Raw genomic sequence first — 19,836 nt, forward strand, 5'->3', positions numbered from 1 at the left:
AATAAAATTGAGTACGAAATCTTCAGCTTGGCAGCCAAGGCCTTTTATCATCTGGTTGCAACCTGCTTTCCCAGACCTGCCTTCTCCTACTGATGGATGTGGTCGCTCTCCGTTAAAGGTGGGCACCAAAAGAGATTCTGATTGGGTGGCCCTGGGCTAGGTCTAGGCAGCTTCATCTTTCTGGTGCTTTCCAGATGGTTCGCATATGTACCTTTAGATCAGGACCTTGGCTTTTGTAACCTGGACTCTACATTTTCCCCTGAACTTGCTCTTGCTTTCCAACTTCTGTACTTTTAAGAGCGCTCTCTCCTCCTAGAATTGCCTTGTCCAATATGGTACCCATTAGACACATGTGGCTTAAATTACAATTAATTAAATGGAAACAAAATGACAAATTCAGTTCCTTATTCACACTGGCCACATCTCAAGTGCTTGAAAGCCTCCTGTGACAAGATTATAGAACATTTCCATCCTCGTAAGACATCCGCAGGATGGCGCTGTTCTAGAGGCTCCTCCCCTGCTGGGCGGCAACCTCCAGTTGGAATTCGGCCAGATTGCTTTGAAGCCCTAGGATGTGGGTCCCTTCACCTCTCGGACCCTCCATCCCTCCCCTGACCAGCACGCCCTCCACCACCACCAACCCCACCCTGCGAAATGGAAGGTGGAACCACAGGCCCCCGAGGACCTCCAGCTCTCACAGTCCTGGGCTCAGCAGGGCCAGGCAGTGGCTCCATCCCATCTAGCCTCAGCCTCCTTCGCCTGCCCTTGGAACCATGTCAGACCGAGCCTTCTCATCTGTGCCAACCTTCTTTTACACAGTGTCTACAAGCGGGGCTTTAATAGATGTCCAGCCCGCACCCTTCACCCCAGAGAAAGGCAGCTCATGGACCTCCCAGCTCCCCACAGCAGACACTGTCTTCACAGCACAGCAGGCATTAAGTCCACTTTACTAATTATATCACTAACTCTAAGTGGAACTAAATCTCAAATACGAACAATACATTTATATTCTTGGGGGCAGATGTGCAGCAGTTGCTTGGTTTTATATCTTTTTGATGCTTTCTTCTCTCACACAATAAGCTATAGGTTAGTACCAGTACCGTGACCTTTTCTAAAATAAACCCTCAAAACTAAGGCTAAAATTAACCATGTTCATTAGCTTAGCCTGCAGCATCACACATGAGGCTGTGAAAAGAAAGAATTTTCTTAGGCAAAATACATATTCATGACCCTTTCTGCATGGAGGGCTAAATTAAGTACAGTACAGTGCCACGTATAAATACATACAACAGCAGGTTCTGCTGTAAGTTTTTCTTCGAGAGACACCCCTCTATATGATCAAGTGCACCAAAGGGCCTCCCCCCCTACACACACACACACACACACACACACACACACACACACAAACACATGACAGAAAGAAGCTCCATGATGCATTTGGATGTAGGTCTCCCTCAAGCTCTCAAGTCGATGCTTTTTTTTTAATAATAGATCTTTATTGGAGTATAATTGCTTCACAATACTATGTTAGTTTATGTTGCACAACAAAGTGAATCAGCCATACGCATACACATGTCCCCATATCCCCTCCCTCTTGAGCCTCCCTCCCACTCTCCCTATCCCACCCCTCTAGGTCATCGCAAAGCACCGAGCCAATCTCCCTGTGCTATGCTGCTGCTACCTACCAGTCAACTATTTTACATTCGGTAGTGTATATATGTCGATGCTACTCTCACTCAGCCCCAGCTTCCCCCTTCCACCCCATGTCCTCAAGTCCATTCTCTATATATCTACCTCTTTATTCCTAACCTGCAATTAGGTTTATCTGTACCATTTTTTTCTTTTTTTAAGATTCCATATATATGCATTAGCATACAGTATTTGTTTTTTTCTTTCTGACTTACTTCACTCGGTATGACAGAGCACCTCACTACAAATAACTCAATTTCGTTTCTTTATATGGCTGAGTAATATTCCACTGTATATATGTGCCACATCTTCTTTACCCATTCATCTGTCGATGGACATTTAGGTTGGTTCCATGTCCTGGCTACTGTAAACAGTGCTGCAATGAACATTGTGGTACATGTCTCTTTTTGAATTATAGTTTTCTCAGGGTATATGCCCAATAGTGGAATTGCTGGGTCATATGGTAGTTCTATTTTTAGTTTTTTAAGGAACCTCCATACTGTTCTCCATAGTGGCTGTATCAATTTACATTCCCACCAAGAGTGCAGGAGGGTTCCCTTTTCATCACACCCTTTCCAGCATTTACTGTTTCTAGATTTTTTGATGATGGCCATTCTGACTGGCGTGAGGTGATGATACCTCATTACAGTTTTGATTTGCATTTCTCTAATAATTAATGATGTTGAGCATCTTTTCATGTGCCTCTTGGCCATCTGTATGTCTTCCTTGGTGAAGTGTCTATTTAGATCTTCCACCCATTTTTTAACTGGATTGTTTGTTTTTTTGATATTGAGCTCCATGAGCTGTTTGTATATTTTGAAGATTAATCCTTTGTCTGTTTTTTCATTTGCAAATATTTTCCCCCATTCTGAGGGTTTTCTTTTTGTCTTGTTTATGGTTTCCTTTGCTATGCAAAAGCTTTTAAGTTTAATTAAGTCCCATTTGTTTATTTTTGTTTTTATTTCTGTTACTCTAGGAGGTGGGTCAAAAAAGATCTTGCTGTGGTTTATGTCAAAGAATGTTTTTCCTATGTTTTCCTTTAAGAGTTTTATAGTGTTTGGTCTTACATTTAAGTCTTTAATCCATTTGGAGTTTACTTTTGTGTATGGTGTTAGGTAGTGTTCTAATTTCTATGTGCCAAAATGATTCTCCCTTAGGCAAAACTATAACATTTCTCTGAAACATTTTTTCTGGTTTGGAGAGGAAAAGCCAAAATAAGTAGGTAAAGTCTGTCTTTTCTCCAGAAATGAATATAGGCCAGAAAATCCACTCTCTCAAAGGGAAATATAAGGAGATTGAGCAGACCCTGAAAAAGCTGGTATGTATGGCTGGATACTGTGTTTTTGGCAGAAAACATCAAGTTCTGTGACTTTAGGCAACTGGCTTAAGCTCCCTGAGTCTTAGGTGTCTCATCTGTAATATGCAGATAGTAATAACTCACCAGTCTAAGAACAGGAGCCCAAACTAGATGATTCCAGGTTGTTTCTCTGCTCTAAGGGTTGCAAAAGTATGACATGGAGTAACAGACCAGACCAGTGTGTATATGAATCATGTGGGGAACTTGATGAAATGTGGATTCTGATTGGTAGGTCTGTGTGGGGCCTGAGAGTCTGCATTGCTGACATGGTCCTCAAACCACACTTTGAGGAGCCACTGAATGTTTGTCAAGAAGTGAGATGACAACTAAGACTTTCACGAAGCTGAAGAATTTAAAGTGCTGTCAAAATGAAGCCTCTGCCTTTTCTCTGATTTTCCTTTGGCAGTGTTTCCTCATTAACAAGAGGCTTGGGTACCTCAGAATGCATTTAGCGATTGTTTTATTGGCAGAGAGAACACCTTGTGAGCCAAATAGGATTTCTCCTCTGATGAAATCCTGGAGTTATAATTTCTCTTTTCCACCTCATTTCTCCTGGAAAATATTTGTTTCCCACTGGCAGCATCCCTCTGTTAACTGTCCAGCTGTAGGTAGTCAGGAGACTGCCAGAAGATGTCTGCTTGTGCTAAGATGCTCTGAGCTTGCCAATGTGAACAGACAAACTGAATACGGCAACATGGGCCAATGATCACAAAACACAAGGGAAATCTATTGCATTGATACTGTGGATGTGTCTTCATTTAAATGTTTTTAATTAAAGGAAGTGCATATCATACACATCGGTTTAGAAAAATCTTCATGGTCCTACTCAGGAAAATCTTCTATCGCAACGTTGGATTTTCTCGTGTGACTGGGTACTTCCTGTTGAATGTGATATGGTCTTGGAGAGCAAGGTAAACTCAAGTTTAAAAGGAACTCTTTCCTGGCCTGTAAAATCTAGAAAAGCTTCCATTTACATGTCCCCAAGTATTATAAGTAATAATAATAATTACTTCCCATTGTATGACCCTCCATGATTCACAAACTGATTTCAAATATATTCTCTCACCTAAGGCTCCCTTACTACATGGTGTGAAATAGGTGGTGTTTTCCCCTTGTGTCCACACAAGGAACATAAAAGTTAGGGTTCCTTGACCTCTTCAACTTAGTTTGAAAGTGGCAGACCCCAAACCATGTCTTCAAATTCTAGATCTAGTGCTCATTTGTATCAAATCATATTGATTACATAATTCTGCTTGGCTACTCTCTGAAGGTAACCACTCAATTTGGTCACATACTCACAAATGCAACCACATCTGCAGAATGTGACATTAAAAGTTCATTGCAACCTCTACCTCTTTTCCACATGCCAGCTTTCCCTTCTTCTCAAACACTTTCCATGCCACACACATGACACTAACTACTACAGAGCACCTTCAAATAATGTCTAGAACTTTGGCCAGAGGTTAAAATGTAACTTTTTAAAACGTGAAGTCACTAGAAAGAGCCTTCGATAAAAATTACTTGCATTAGTTATCTATTATTGGGTAACAAATTACCCCCAAATCATGGCTTAAAACAATAAAAAATGTTTATTTTCTCCACATTTTCTGTGGGTCAGGAATCCAGGATTTGCTTGGCCAGGAGGTCCTGGCTCAGGGATTGTCATGAGGTTTTGGTTAAGAAGTCATCTGAGGTGATAGTCATCTGCAGGCTTAATGGGGACAGGAAGATCCAACCCTAAGCTCACCCACGTGGCTCCTCGCAGGAAACCTCAGTTCCCGGCACATGGACCCCCCCCCCTCCCAGGGCAGCTTGAGTGTCCTTGCAACATGGCAGCTGACTTCCCCCAGAGGGAGTGACCCTAAAGAGCAAGGCAGAAGCTGCGTTATCTTTGCCACCTAGCCTTGGAAGACACACTCTGCAATTTCTACACCATCCTATTGGTGTCACGGGTCAGCCAATTTAATGTATGTGGGGGGAACCATACAAGGGCATGAATCACTGAGGACCATCTTAGAGGTTGGCCACAAAAAATAACCTAAAAGTTTAATTTTTCTTTCATTTTTTTTTTTTGAGAAAAATATTCATTTAATCTTCATGTATAAATAGTTGGGTTGTTATACTGAGGTTACGTAATGAATCGTGACAGACTTTACACTAGAACTTTCTCCCAATATCCAAGTTGGTGAAACCTCTACCTTTAAAAGACGGTAAATAGAAAAACATATATGTAACAAGATTTGGTTCATAATTAGGACAAATATGGACTTGAACAGTCAGATCCTATTGAAATTTCACATGATTACCCAAGTGGTCAAAATCATATTTAGGGGAGTAGGTATATAATTATTTTCAGTATCACATCATATTGCTAGGACACTAAGTATTCACATAACTATGGGGAGAAAATAACACAAAACTAAGATGTACTGTAACCTACATGAAAGTGAACATGGACTAATTAAACAGAGAAATATCCAGAGCAAGGGACGCTGATCAGGGACATTTAATGTGATCTGTATTAGTCACAGTTTTCCAGGGAAACAGAACTAATAGGATATGTGTGTGTGTGTGTGTGTGTGTGTGTGTGTGAGTGTGTGTGTGTGTAGAGAGAGAGAGAGAGGAGGGGAGTGGAGAGACACAGAGAGAAACAGAGAGATGGAGAGACACAGAGACAGAGACAGAGAGACAGATTTATTTTAAGTAATTGGCTCTTGCAATTCTAGGGGCTGGCAAATCCAAAATCTGCAGGGCAAGTCAGCAGGCTGGAGACCTAGGCAAGAGTTAATATTGCAGCCTTGAGTCTAAAGGCTGTCTGGAGATAGAATTCCTTCCTCCTCGGGAGGTCTCAGTCTTTTCTCTTAAGTCCTTAGACTGGCTGGATGAGGCTTGCCCATACTATCGAGGGTGATCTGCTTTTACTCAAAGTCTACTGATGATTTAACATTGATCACATATGAAAAATACTGTCGCAGCCAACATCTAGACAGGTGTTATACCAAACATCTGTGCACCACAGCTTACCCAAGTTGATACATAGAATTAACCATCACAGGATCTAATACGAGTATTCTTTTCCAATTTGGATCTGACAGAGAAGGTGAATGAAGTTGGCAAAGAGAACTCAGATCTCCCACTCAGGCTGCAAAAGTCCCAGAGAGTAGGATTCCAGGCTACTTCCAATACTGAGGGACATCTGAACACCTAAATGCTGACTTGGGGACCAGTCAATCCAATTCTTAGGTTGGATTCCCCAGAAACAGATGAGGGTTTTCATCAAAGTTTTTTGTTAGAAAGGGTTCCCAGGAGAAACTGGCAGGGGTGGGAAGGGGGACAGGGAGGAGCAGGAGGTCACACAAAGGGGCAGGATGGAGCAGAGTCCCATGAAAGGTGACCTTGGCTCAATCCCATAGAGCTCAAGAGACAACTGAGACAACCAGCGGGAGGCACTGGAATGTTTATATGCTTGCAGGCAGTAGCCGCTTTAAAAATGCTGCCTCCAGAGAACTGGGGGTTGGGAGCGGGATGTGGATTCCCAGACACTCTGGCTCTCATTGAGCAGCTTGGGGAAATGCAAGAGAGTTTTGCAGGGCTTTGGGGGGAACAAGTAGACTTATGAGAATCTAAATTCACACTCCTCATGTGCTGTAGGTTTTCCTAAGACATTAACACTAAATTAGTGTGGAGCAAATATACAAGATGCCTGTCAGAAAAAAAAAGAAACAATTCTGAAGGGACATTTCTACAATCTGACGTTTAGCATTTGCTTGGAGAAAAATCCCCACTGAAGATAAACCCTCAATCCAAAATTATTTGCATGTTCCAAACAATGTTGCAATGAACATATAATTTTGCAAACTTGTAGGGGTATTTCTAGAGGATAAACTATTACACATGAAAATGCTGGGTCAAGAGCATTCCAGTAAGAGAGAATCCTCCCAGATATGGGCATGGTTTGCTCTCTCATTTCATTCAAGTCTCTATAAAATGCTACCTCCCGAACAAAACAATAAACAAGCAATATAAGGAATAAACATAAAGCAAATACTTATAAAACTACTATCTAGGCGGAGGCGTGACTGCTGGGCTTGGCGCTGCCACAGCGCAGCCAGCTCGACCTTGAGCGCACAGTTCGTCGTTTCCAGCTGCTGCACAGTGGAGAGGTTGTTGAGGCCCTGCAGTTGCTCCTTCTAGTTAGTGTGGAAGAACTTGTACTCTTAGGTGTGCACCACCACCTGACTCAGGTCCAGCACATCGAATGCCGGGGACGGGCAGTAGGCCAGGCCCAGGCAGAGCTACAAGGCTGAGAAGCAGGCAGCTGAGGAGGCCACACTGCAGCAGGACAGTGACTACGAGTGGAAGCTACTCATGCCGCAGGCCCCAGAGGGGCCCAAGGACAGGCACAAGCTGTCTCTGAACACCTTGTGATAGGAGGAGGCAGCACACAGGTAGTCCTCAGAGCTGAAGCTCATGATGCCCGGACCAGGGCCGGGAGAGCGCTGTGGCTGGGAGAGAAGAGCTAACTCAAGAATGGTATCTACATCAATCTGCGAGATCTCTCCCAGAGATCTCCATCTCAATGCTAAGACCCAGCTCCACTCAATGACCAGCAAGCTCCAGTGCTGGATACCCCATGCCAAACAACTAGCAAGACAGGAACACAACCACACCCATTAGCAGAGAGGCTGCCTAAAATCATAATAAGGCCACAGACACCCCCAAAAGACACCACCAGACGTGGACGTGCCCACCAGAAAGACAAGATCCAACCTCATCCAACAGAACACAGGCACTAGTCCCCTCCAGCAGGAAGCCTACACAACCCACTGAACCAACCTTAGCCACTGGGGGCAGACACCAAAAACAACGGGAACTACGAACCTGCAGCCTGCAAAAAGGAGACCCCAAACACAGTAAGGTAAGCAAAACGGGAAGACAGAGAAACACACAGCAGATGACGGACCAAGGTAAAAACCCACCAGATCAAACAATTGAAGAGGAAATAGGCACTCTACCTGAAACAGAATTCAGAGTGATGATAGTAAAGATGATTCAAAATCTTGGAAATAGAGTGGAGAAAATACAAGAAACGTTTAACAAGGATTTAGAAGAACTAAAGAGCAAACAAACAATGATGAACAACACAATAACTGAAATTAAAAATTGTCTAGAAGGGATCAGTAGCAAAATAACTGAAGCAGAAGAACGGATAAGCGACCTGGAAGAAAAAATAGTGGAAATAACTACTGCAGAGCAGAATGAAGAAAAAAGAATGAAAAGAATTGAGGACAGTCTCAGAGACCTCTGGGACAACATTAAAGGCGCCAACATTTGAATTATAGGGGTCCCAGAAGAAGAACGGAAAAAGAAAGGGACTGAGAAAATATTTGAAAAGATTATAGTTGAAAATTTCCCTAATATGGGAAAGGAAATAGTTAATCAAGTCCAGGAAGCACAGAAAATCCCACACAGGATAAATCCAAGGATAAACATGCCAAGACACATATTAATCAAACTATCAAAAATTAAATACAAAGAAAAAATATTAAAAGCAGCAAGGGAAAAGCAACAAATAACATACAAGGGAATCCCCATAAGATTAACAGCTGATCTTTCAGCAGAAACTCTGCAAGCCAGATGAGAGTGGCAGGACATATTTAAAGTGATGAGAGGGAAAAACCTACAACCAAGATTACTCTACCATCAAGGATCTCATTCAGATTCAACGGAGAAATTAAAACCCTTACAGACAAGCAAAAGTTAAGAGAACTCAGCACCACCAAAACAACTTTACAACAAATGGTAAAGGAACTTCTCTAGGCAGGAAACACAAGAGAAGGAAAAGACCTACAATAACAAACCCAGACCAATTAAGAAACGGTAATAGGAACGTACATATAGATAATTACCTTAAATGTAAATGGATTAAATGCTCCAAACAAAAGACACAGACTGGCTGAATGGATACAAAGACAAGCCCTGTATATATGTTGTCTACAAGAGACCCACTTCAGACCTAGGGACACATACAGACTGAAAGTGAGGGGGGGGTGGGGAGATATTCCATGCAAATGGAAATCCAAACAAAGCTGGAGTAGCAATTCTCATATCAGACAAAATAGAATTTAAATAAAGACTATAAAAGAGACAAAGAAAGGCACTACATAATGATCAAGGGATCAATCCAAGAAGACCTAACAATTATGAATATTTATGGAGCCAAAATAGGAGCACCTCAATTCATAAGGCAAATACTAACAGCCATAAAAGGGGAAATCGACAGTAACACAATCATAGTAGGGGAATTTAACACCCCACTTTCACCAATGGACAGATCATCCAAAATGAAAAAAAAAAGAAAACACAAGATTTAAATGATACATCAAACAAGATGGACTTAATTGATACTCATAGGACATTCCATTCAAAAACAACACAATACACTTTCTTTTCAAGTGCTCATGGAACATTCTCCAGGATAGATCATATCTTGGGTCACAAATCAAGCCTAGGTAAATTTAGAAAATTGAAATCGTATCAAGTATCTTTTCTGACCACAATGCTATGAGACTAGACATCAATTACAGGAAAAAATCTGTAAAAAATACAAACACATGGAGGCTAAACAATACATTACTTAATAACCAAGAGATCACTGAAGAAATCAAAGAAGAAATCAAAAAATACCTAGAAACAAATGACAATGAAAACACAACAACCCAACACCTGTGGGATGCAGCAAAAGCAGTTCTAAGAGGGAAGTATATAGCAACACAATGCTACCTTAAGAAACAAGAAACATCTCAAATAAACAACCTAACCTAACGCCTAAAGCAATTAGAGAAACAAGAACAAAAAATTCCCAAAATTAGCAGAAGGAAAGAAATCATAAAGATCAGATCAGAAATAAATGAAAAAGAAATGAAGGAAACGATAACAAAGATCAATAAAACTAAAAGCTGGTTCTTCGAGAAGATAAACAAAATTGATAAACTATTAGCCAGACTCATCAACAAAAAAACGGAGAAGACTCAAATCAGTAGAATTAGAAATGAAAAAGAAGAAGTAACAACTGACACTGCAGAAATAAAAGGATCATGAGAGATTACTACAAGCAACTCTATGCCAATAAAATGGACAACCTGGAAGAAATGGACAAATTCTTAGAAAAGCACAACCTTCCAAGACTGAACCAGGAAGAAATAGAAAACATGAACAGACCAATCACAAGCACTGAAATTGAAACTGTGATTAAAAATCTTCCAACAAACAAAAGCCCAGGACCAGATGGCTTCACAGGCGAATTCTATCAAACATTTAGAGAAGAGCTAACACCTATCCTTCTCAAACTCTTCCAAAAGAGAGCAGAGGAAGGAACACTCACAAACTCATTCTACGAGGCCACCATCACCCTGATACCAAAACCAGACAAAGACGTCACAAAGAAAGAAAATTACAGGCCAATATCACTGATGAACATAGATGCAAAAATCCTCAACAAAATACTAGCAAACAGAATCCAACAGCACATTAAAAGGATCATGTATCATGATCAAGTGGGGTTTATCCCAGGAATGCAAGGATTCTTCAATATACGGAAATCAATCAATCTGATACACCATATTAACAAATTGAAGAATAAAAACCATATGATCTTCGCAATAGATGCAGAAAAACTTTCGACATGATTCAACACCCATTTATGACAAAAACCCTGCAGAAAGTAGGCATAGAGAGACCTTAGCTCAACATAATAAAGCCCATATATGACAAACCCACAGCCAACATCGTCCTCAATGGTGAAAAACTGAAACCATTTCCACTAAGATCAGGAACAAGACAAGGTTGCCCACTCTCACCACTATTATTCAACATTGTTTTGGAAGTTTTAGCCACAGCAATCAGAGAAGAAAAAGAAATAAATGGAATCCAAATTGGAAAAGAAGAAGTAAAGCTGTCACTGTTTGCAGATGACATGGTACTATACATAGAGAATCCTAAGACGCTATCAGAAAACTACTAGAGCTAATCAATGAATTTGGTAAAGTAGCAGGATACAAAATTAATGCACAGAAATCTCTTGCATTCCTATACACCAATGATGAAAAATCTGAAAGTGAAATTAAGGAAACACTCCCATTTACCATTACAACAAAAAGAATAAAATACCTAGGAATAAACCTACCTAAGGAGACAAAGACCTGTATGCACAAAACTATAAGACACTGATGAACGAAATTAAAGATGATACATATACATGGAGTGGTATACCCTGTTGGATTGGAAGAATCAACATTGTGAAAATGACTATACTACCCAAAGCAATCTACAGATTCAATGCAATCCCTATCAAACTACCACAGGCATTTTTCACAGAACTAGAACAAAAAATTTCACAAGTTGTATGGAAACACAAAAGACCCCAAATAGACAATGCAATCTTGGGAAAGAAAAACGGAGCTGGAGGAATCAGGCTCCCTGACTTCAGACTATGTTACAAAGCTACAGTAATCAAGACAGTATGGTACTGGCACAAGAACAGAAATATAGATCAATGGAACAGGTTAGAAAGCCCAGAGATCAACCCACACATATATGGTCACCTTATTGTAGATAAAGGAGGCAAGAATATACAATGGAGAGAAGACAGCCTCTTCAACAAGTAATGCTGGGAAATCTGGACTGTAAAACTGTAAAACCTGTAAAAGAGTGAAATTAGAACACTGCTTAACACCATATACAAAAATAAACTCAAAATGGATTAAAGACCTAAATGTGAGGACAGACACCATAAAACTCTTAGAGGAAAACATAGGCAGAACACTCTATGACATAAGTCACAGCAAGATCCTTTTTGACCCACCTCCTAGAGAAATGGAAATAAAAACAAAAATAATCAAATGGGACCTAATGATACTTAAAAGCCTTTGCACAGCAAAGGAAACCATAAACAGGACGAAAGGACAACACTCAGAATGGGAGATAATATTGCAAATGAAACAACTGACAAAGGATTAATCTCCAAAATTTACAAGCAGATCATGTAGCTCAATATCAAAAAAACAAATAACCCAATCCAAAAATAGGCAGAAGACCTAAATGGACATTTCTCCAAAGCAGATATACAGATTGTCAACAAACACATGAAAAATGCTCAACATCACTAATCATTAGAGAAATGCAAATCAAAACTACAATGAAGTATCACCTCACACCAGTCAGAATGGCCATCATCAAAATATCTACAAACAGTAAATGCTGGAGAGGGTGTGGAGAAAAGGGAACCCTCTTGCACTGTTGTTGGGGATGTAAATTGAGACAGCCACTATGGAGAACAGTATGGAGGTTTCTTAAAAAACTAAAAATAGAACTAACATACGACCCAGCAGTCTCACCTCTGGGCATATACCCTGAGAAAACCGTAATTCAAAAAGAGTCATGTACCACAATGTTCATTGCCACACTATTTACAATAGCCAAGACAGGGAAGCAACCTAAGTGTCCATCTACAGATGAATGGATAAAGAAGATGTGGCACATATATACAATGGAATATTACTCAGCCATAAAAAGAAACAAAATTGAGTTATTTGTAGTGAGGTGGTCTGTCATACAGAGTGAAGTAAGTTAGAAAGAGAAAGACAAATACCGTATGCTAACACATATATATGGAATATTAAAAAGAAAAAAGGTTCTGAAGAACCTAGGGCAGGACAGGAATAAAGATGCAGATGTAGAGAATGGCCTTGAGGACACGGGGAGGGGGAAGGGTAAGCTGGCACAAAGTGAGAGAGTGGCATTGACCTATATACACTACCAAATGTAAAATAGCTAGTGGGAAGCAGCCACATAACACAGGGAGATCAGCTCTGTGCTTTGTGATCACCTAGAGGGGTGGGATAGGGAGGGTGGGAGGGAGATGCAAAAGGGAGGGGATATGGGGATATATGTATACGTACAGGTGATTCACTTTGTTATACAGCAGAAACTAACACAACATTGTAAAGCAATTGTACTCCAATAAAGATGTTTTAAAAAAAGAAAGAATTGTGTCTACTTCTACACTGAACTTTTAAATAAATGTTTTATTTAGATGTAAAAAAAAAAAAGCTACTATCTAGGTCAAGAAATTTAGAATTAATCAGTGACCCAGAAATACTACTCACATTCATATATTCCATATCCCTTCCTGGTTATAACCCTGCTCTTCACCTTAGAAATAACCAAATATTTTTACTTTTATGGTAATCACCTCCTTGATTTCCTTTAGTTTCTAAACTTTACATAATTCTTAAATGATATAGTCTGATGTATCGGGTTTTGATGGTTATGAAAAAAGAATTATATTTCAGGGATTCTCTTGGTTCTTGCTCCTTTTATGTTTACAAGATTTATCTGTGTTGTCACAAACAGTTGAAGTCTGTTTACATTTATTGTTGTATAGGATCCTATTGTACCAATATACAACAATTTATTTGTTATACTATTAATAAACATTTGCATTGTTTCTAGTTTGGGGCTATTACAGCATTCTTGTGAATGTCCTGGTGTACACATGCATATAGATTTACAAGGAATAGCCCCAGAAATGAAATTGCTGAGCCATACAGTGTGCAAATTTTCATCTTTATTAGATGATGCAGAGCTATTTTTCAAAGAAGAAGCACCAACTGACACTCCAGTAATGGAAGTGTTATTTGTCCTTGCAGTTTCACCTCCTTGAGAACACTTGGTATTGTCAAACTTTAAATTTTTGTCCATCTGAGTAGTATGTAGTGGTATCTCAGAGTGGATTTGAGTTTTCATTTCCTGATTTACTCTGTATGGAATTGTAGTATGGAATTGTAAGTTGGAAGTTATTTGCTTTCAGCACACTGAAGATGCCAATGACTTATGCTTTCCTTTATTGCTATTAAGTCAGCAGTTAGTTAACTGTCACTCTCTTGAAGATAATTCCTTTTTATTTCCCTCTGGACTCTGAATATCTGAACCTTTGGTTGTCTGAGGTTTTAATATAATGTATCAAGCTGTAGATTTCTTTTTGTTTTCCTACTTGTCATTGGTGGATCTCTTGAATCTATTGAATGATTTCTATCATCAATTCTGGAAAATTCTCACCTATTATTCCTTGTTTACGTTTCTTTCTGAAACTCCAATTAAATGATTTGAGATCTCACTCTATCCTCCATGTCTTTCACCCTTTCTTCTGTAATTTCCATGTTTTGTCTCTCCATGTTATAATGTCTCCAACTTCTCTTTCCATTCTTTAATTTCTGCTTTAGCTGTGTCTAATCTACTATTAAACTCATTCATTGAGTTCTTAATCTCAGTGTATTGTAGTTTTCATTTTTATAAGTTCTATTTGGTTCCTTTTCCAAAAGGCTATATGGTGTTTATAGTTTCTTATTTCCTGCAAATATATTCAAGCTTATTTAAACATAGGAAGCATCATTATTTTATAGACTATATGTCAGATGATTCCAGTATCTTAAGTCTTTGGGGGTATATGGTATATGTATGTCTAGTCTAGTGAACACTTGTTGGTACTACCAAGCCTGCATTATCAGAAGCAGAACTCTATTGTGTTTTATAATCAGATTTTATTTTTATTTGTTTTTTAAAATTCATTTTCTAACTTCTCTTCTAGAATGTTACATTCTGTGACTTACATTTTTTAAACCACTGTATCCTAAACATCTAGAATATTACTTTGCACATAATTTTTAAATTGTTAAATAAAAAATTAATTCTTTAAAAATACTATATAATATTTCTTCAGAACAGTTATGCCATGTTACCAACAATGTATTAAAAAATCCTGTTTATTCCTCACACCTTTGTTAATACTGTATATTCTCAGTCTTGTAAATCTTTGCCTGTTTCACAAAAAGTCACATTATTGTTTTAATTTTTATTTATTTAATAGTTAATGAGGTGGACTCCCTCTTATTAGCCATTTGTGGCAGGTCTTCATGAAACTGGTAATTTCCCTTGCTCATTTTTCTTTTCTAATTGAAGTATAGTTGATTTACAATATTGTGTTAGTTTCAGATGTGCAGCAAAGTGATTCAGATATTCATTACATATTTTTTTTCAGATTATTTTCCATTATAGGTTATTACAAGATACTAAATATTGTTCCCTTTGTTATACAGTAAATTCTTGTTGTTTATCTATTTTATATACAGCAGCTTGTTAATCCCAGATCCCTAATTTATACCCCCTTCCTTTTCTCTTTGGTAATCATAAGTTTGTTTTCTATGTCTATGAGTTTGTTTCTGTTTTGTACATAGATTCATTTGTATCATATTTTAGATTCCACATATAAGTGATATCATATAATATTTATCTTTCTCTGACATACTTCAATTAGTATGATATTCTCTAGGTCCATCCATGTTGCTGCAAATGGCAATATTTCATTCTTTTTTACGGCTGGGTTAAGATTCCATTGTATATATACACCACATCTTCTTTTTTTTTTTTTTTTAAACATCTTTATTGAAGTATAATTGCCTTACAATGGTGTGTTAGCTTCTGCTTTATAACAAAGTTAATCAGTTATACATATACAATATGTTCCCATATCTCTTCCCTCTTGCATCTCCCTCCCTCCCACCCTCCCCATCCCACCCCTCTAGGTGGTCACAAAGCACCGAGCTGATCTCCCTGTGCTATGCGGCTGCTTCCCACTAGCTATCTATTTTACATTTGGTAGTGTATATATGTCCATGACACTCTCTCACCCTGTCACATCTCACCCCACCCCCTCCCCATATCCTCAAGTCCATTCTCTAGTAGGTCTGTGTCTTTATTCCCGTCTTGCCACTAGGTTCTTCATGGCTTTTTTTTCCCTTAGATTCCGTATATATGTGTTAGCATACTGCATTTGTTTTTCTCTTTCTGACTTACTTCACTCTGTATGACAGACTCTAACTCCATCCACCTCATTACAAATACCTCCATTTCATTTCTTTTTATGGCTGAGTAATATTCCATTGTATATATGTGCCACATCTTCTTTATCCATTCATCTGTTGATGGACATTTAGGTTGCTTCCATGTCCTGGCTATTGTAAATAGAGCTGCAATGAACATTTTGGTACATGACTCTTTTTGAACTATGCTTTTCTCAGGGTATATGCCCAGTAGTGGGATTGCTGGGTCGTATGGTAGTTCTATTTTTAGTTTTTTAAGGAACCTCCATACTGTTCTCCATAGTGGCTGTATCAATTTACATTCCCACCAACAGTGCAAGAGAGTTCCCTTTCCTCCACACCCTCTCCAGCATTTATTGTTTCTAGATTTTTTGATGATGGCCATTCTGACCGGTGTGAGATGATACCTCATTGTAGTTTTGATTTGCATTTCTCTAATGATTAGTGATGTTGAGCATTCTTTCATGTGTCTGTAGGCCATCTGTATATCTTCTTTGGAGAAATGTCTATTTAGGTCTTCTGCCCATTTTTGGATTGGGTTGTTCGTTTTTTTGTTATTGAGCTGCATGAGCTGCTTGTAAATCTTGGAGATTAATCCTTTGTCAGTTGCTTCATTTGCAAATATTTTCTCCCATTCTGATGGTTGTCTTTTGGTCTTGTTTATGGTTTCCTTTGCTGTGCAAAAGCTTTTAAGTTTCATTAGGTCCCATTTGTTTATTTGTGTTCTTATTTCCATTTCTCTGGGAGCTGGGTCAAAAAGAATCTTGCTGTGATGTATGTCATAGAGTGTTCTGCCTATGTTTTCCTCTAAGAGTTTGATAGTGTCTGCCCTTACACTTAGGTCTTTAATCCATTTTGAGTTTATTTTTGTGCATGGTGTCAGGGAGTGTTCTAATTTCATACTTTTACATGTATCTGTCCAATTTTCCCAGCACCACTTATTGAAGAGGCTGTCTTTTCTCCACTGTATATGCTTGCCTCCTTTATCAAAGATAAGGTGACCATATGTGCGTGGGTTTATCTCTGGGCTTTCTATCCTGTTCCATTGATCAATATTTCTATTTTTGTGCCAGTACCAAACTGTCTTGATTACTGTAGCTTTGTAATATAGTCTGAAGTCAGGGAGCCTGATTCCCCCAGCTTCATTTTTCATTCTCAAGATTGCTTTGGCTATTCGGGGTCTTTTGTGTTTCCATACAAATTGTGAAATTTTTTGTTCTAGTTCTGTGAAAAATGCCTGTGGTAGTTTGGTAGGGATTGCATTGAATCTGTAGATTGCTTTGGGTAGTAGAGTCATTTTCACAATGTTGATTCTTCCAATCCAGGAACATGGTATATCTTTCCATCTATTTGTATCATCTTTAATTACTTTCATCAGTGTCTTATAATTTTCTGCATACAGGTCTTTTGTTTCCTTAGGTAGGTTTATTCCTAGATATTTTATTCTTTTTGTTGCAATGGTAAACGGGAGTGTTTTCTTAATTTCACTTTCAGATTTTTCGTCATTAGTGTATAGAAATGCAAGAGATTTCTGTGCATTAATTTTGTATCCTGCTACTTTACCAAATTCATTGATTAGCTCTAGGAGTTTTCTGGTAGCATCTTTAGGATTCTCTATGTATAGTATCATGTCATCTGCAAACAGTGACAGCTTTACTTCTTCTTTTCCGATTTGGATTCCTTTTATTTCTTTTTCTTCTCTGATTGCTGTGGCTAACACTTCCAAAACTATGTTGAATAATAGTGGTGAGAGTGGGCAACCTTGTCTTGTTCCTGATCTTAGTGGAAATGGTTTCAGTTCTTCACCATTGAGGACAATGTTGGCTGTGGGTTTGTCATATATGGCCTTTATTATGTTGAGGAAAGTTCCCTCTATGCCTACTTTCTGCAGGGCTTTTATCATAAATGGGTGTTGAATTTTGTCGAAAGCTTTCTCTGCATCTATTGAGATGACCATATGGTATTTCTCCTTCAATTTGTTAATATGGTGTATCACATTGATTGATTTCCGTATATTGAAGAATCCTTGCATTCCTGGGATAAACCCCACTTGATCATGGTGTATGATCCTTTTAATGTGCTGTTGGATTCTGTTTGCGAGTATTTTGTTGAGGATTTTTGCATCTATGTTCATCAGTGATATTGGCCTGTAGTTTTCTTTCTTTGTGACATCTTTGTCTGGTTTTGGTATCAGGGTGATGGTGGCCTCGTAGAATGAGTTTGGGAGTGTTCCTCCCTCTGCAATATTTTGGAAGAGTTTGAGAAGGATAGGTGTTAGCTCTTCTCTAAATGTTTGATTGAATTCACCTGTGAAGCCATCTGGTCCTGGGCTTTTGTTTGTTGGAAGGTTTTTAATCACAGTTTCAATTTCAGTGCTTGTGATTGGTCTGTTCATATTTTCTATTTCTTCCTGGTTCGGTCTCGGCAGTTTGTGCATTTCTAAGAATCTGTCCATTTCTTCCAGGTTGTCCATTTTATTGGCGTAGAGTTGCTTGTAGTAATCTCTCATGATCTTTTGTATTTCTGCAGTGTCAGTGGTTACTTCTCCTTTTTCATTTCTAATTCTATTGATTTGAGTCTTCTCCCTTTTTCTCTTGATGAGTCTGGCTAATGGTTTATCAATTTTGTTTATCTTCTCAAAGAACCAGCTTTTAGTTTCATTGATTTTTGCTATTGTTTCCTTCATTTCTTTTTCATTTATTTCTGACCTGATCTTTATGATTTCTTTCCTTCTGCTAGCTTTGGGGTTTTTTTGTTCTTCTTTCTCTAATTGCTTTAGGTGCAAAGTTAGGTTGTTTATTCGAGATGTTGCCTGTTTCTTGAGGTAGGCTTGTATTGCTATAAACTTCCCTCTTAGCACTGCTTTTGCTGCGTCCCATAGGTTTGGGGTCGTCGTATCTCCATTGTCATTTGTTTCTAGGTATTTTTTGATTTCCCCTTTGATTTCTTCAGTGATCACTTCGTTATTAAGTAGTGTATTGTGTAGCCTCCATGTGTTTGTATTTTTTACACATCTTTTCCTGTAATTGATATCTAGTCTCATAGCGTTGTGGTCGGAAAAGATACTTGATACGATTTCAATTTTCTTAAATTTACCAAGGCTTGATTTGTGACCCAAGATATGATCCATCCTCGAGAATGTTCCATGCGCACTTGAGAAAAATGTGTATTCTGTTGTTTTTGGGTGGAATGTCTTATAAATATCAATTAATTCCATCTTGTTTAATGTATCATTTAAAGCTTGTGTTTCCTTATTTATTTTCATTTTGGATGATCTGTCCATTGGAGAAAGTGGGGTGTTAAAGTCCCCTACTATGATTGTGTTGCTGTCGATTTCCCCTTTTATGGCTGTTAGTATTTGCCTTATGTATTGAGGTGCTCCTATGTTGGGTGCATAAATATTTACAATTGTTATACCTTCCTCTTGGATCAATCCCTTGATCATTATATAGTGTCCTTCTTTGTCTCTTATAATATTCTTTATTTTAAAGTCTATTTTGTCTGATATGAGAATTGCTACTCCAGCTTTCTTTTGATTTCCATTTGCATGGAATATCTTTTTCCATCCCCTCACTTTCAGTCTGTATGTGTCTCTAGGTCTGAAGTGGGTCTCTTGTAGGCAGCATATATATGAGTCTTGTTTTTGTATCCACTCAGCCAGTCTGTGTCTTTTGGTGGGAGCATTTAATCCATTTACATTCAAGGTAATTATCGATATGTATGTTCCTATTCCCATTTTCTTAAATGTTTTGGGTTTGTTATTGTAGGTGTTTTCCTTCTCTTGTGTTTCTTGCCTTTAGAAGTTCCTTTAGCATTTGTTGTAAAGCTGGTTTGGTGGTGCTGAACTCTCTC

General features: G+C 38.6%; 1 protein-coding gene across 1 annotated transcript in view; it reads right to left on the bottom strand.

The window, feature by feature from the left end:
* The window catches only part of NEK11 (NIMA related kinase 11), a gene marked incomplete at its 3' end in the record, with an annotated part of 277,731 nt that overhangs the window by 114,724 nt on the left and 143,171 nt on the right, over window positions 1-19,836 (bottom strand).

Source organism: Balaenoptera borealis (assembly GCF_965194805.1).
Source record: "Balaenoptera borealis genome assembly, chromosome: 5".
Lineage (NCBI taxonomy): Eukaryota > Metazoa > Chordata > Mammalia > Artiodactyla > Balaenopteridae > Balaenoptera > Balaenoptera borealis.